This window comes from Mandrillus leucophaeus, unplaced genomic scaffold (assembly GCF_000951045.1).
Source record: "Mandrillus leucophaeus isolate KB7577 unplaced genomic scaffold, Mleu.le_1.0 Scaffold192, whole genome shotgun sequence".
In the NCBI taxonomy this organism is placed as follows: Eukaryota; Metazoa; Chordata; class Mammalia; order Primates; family Cercopithecidae; genus Mandrillus; species Mandrillus leucophaeus.
Window position 1 is genome coordinate 2,889,501 of NW_012101943.1, and position 1,910 is coordinate 2,891,410.

Genomic DNA, 1,910 nt, shown 5'->3' on the forward strand with positions numbered 1-1,910 from the left:
GAAGGAAGGAAGGAAGGAGAAATTAAGATGGGAGCTGAGGAATCTAGATAGTAATGTAATGGGGAAAGATGAGGTTAATAAGGTCCTGAACAAGAGGAGTGGCAAGGGATAGGAGAGGCAGAGGTAGGGTATTCGGAAAATATCTCCTTTTAGAATAAAATAATATACAATCAATTTTTAGAATTCTACATACAAAGATAGACTATGCCAACTAAAAACCAAATCCATTAGAATTATTATGGTGGGGAGAAGACTGCTGCAGTCCTCCCTCAGTATCCATGGGGGATTGGTTCTAGTACCCCCTCCCAACTGCCCTCATACCTTGTAATCACCCACTGCACAGACACAGTCAATTCAGTGAGACTGCAGCAGTGCAGTAGAGAAAGAGTATAACTGACACGAGGCTGACCCATATGGGAAAAAACTGGAGTTGTCGCTCAAATCAGTCTCTCAGAAGGCTCAGAGGCTCTGGTTTTTATGGACAATTTGCTGGGCAATGGGGGCTAGGAAATGGGTGCTGCTGACTGGTTGGGGATGAAATCATAGATGTAAGGAACACTGTCCTCATGCACTGAGTCCACCTCTGGGTAGGGCCACAGGAGCAGTTGAGTCATGAGTCACAAGTACAGGTGGGGTCCATCTGAAAAACATCTAAAAATAAAACCAATCTGAGGTTCTACAACAGTGATGTTATCTATAGAAGCAATTGCGGAAGTCACAAATCTTGTGACCTCTGGCCAAGTGACTCCTGAGCAGTAGGGGGTTGGAAACTACGCCTACATTTTAGCAGAGTTCAAGCATAGCAGAGTTCAAGCACCTCCCACAATCCTATTCTTGTGGTCTTTCATTAGTCTTACAAAGGTAGGTTTTAGTCCCTGAGCAAGGAGGGCATTAGTTTTAGGGAAGGACTATTACTGTCCTTGCTTTCAAGTTGAAGTATAAATTCTTCTCAGAGTTAGCTTGGCCCATGCCCAGGAGCGACCATGGTGTCAGAAGCAAGGCTGAGTGGTCTATGTCAGATTTCCCTTACTGTCATAGTTTTGAAAAAGTTGGTTTCACACCAAAATCTGCGGATGCTGAAGTCTGTGATATAAAGTGGTGTAGTATTCACATACAACTTACACACATCCTCATATACTTTAAATCATTGCTAGTTTATTATAATGCCTAATACAATGGAAATGCTATGTAAATAGCTGTTAGTTTTTTTGTTTGTTTGTTTGTTTTTGAGATGGAGTCTTGCTTTTTTGCCCAGGCTGGAGTGCAGTGGTACGGTCTTGGCTCACTGCAACCTCTGCCTCCTGGGTTTAAGTGATTCTCCTGCCTCAGCCTCCTGAGTAGCTGGGATTACAGGCGTGCCACCACGCCTGGCTAATTTTTGTATTTTTAGTAGAGACAGGATTGTTCACCATGTTGGCCAGGCTGAAATAAACACTTTTTGTTTCTGTCTATCAGTGAGGACAAAACATTTCAGCTAGTTATTTGTGATGGAGATTTGGAGAGCCTGTGTCTGGCACTGTCATAGCTAAACAAGGCAGGTATCCCTGAGTCTTATCTAACTTATCTAACTCATATGGGGGAGTAGCTATTTTTTTAGAACACAAAAAGATGAAGGGATTTCCTAAACCTTCAGGTTAAGTTCAACATTGTCAAATAAAATGGCCTTATTTTATACTCAGATTCCCATTAAAGGAGTAAAAGTGTTAGTATTCTTTGGGCGTCAATGGCAACACTATTTAAGTTTCATTTCAACACCCAGGTGTCATCATTCACTCTGACACTCACATTCAGTGATAGGACAAGGACTCTAGTATTTTTACATTTATGGAACAGAAGTGGTTGCCATATGCTAAAATTGTTGCTGAAAAGTATACCGCAAGTGGAAGAACTTAGGTTATGCAAATAGAAGA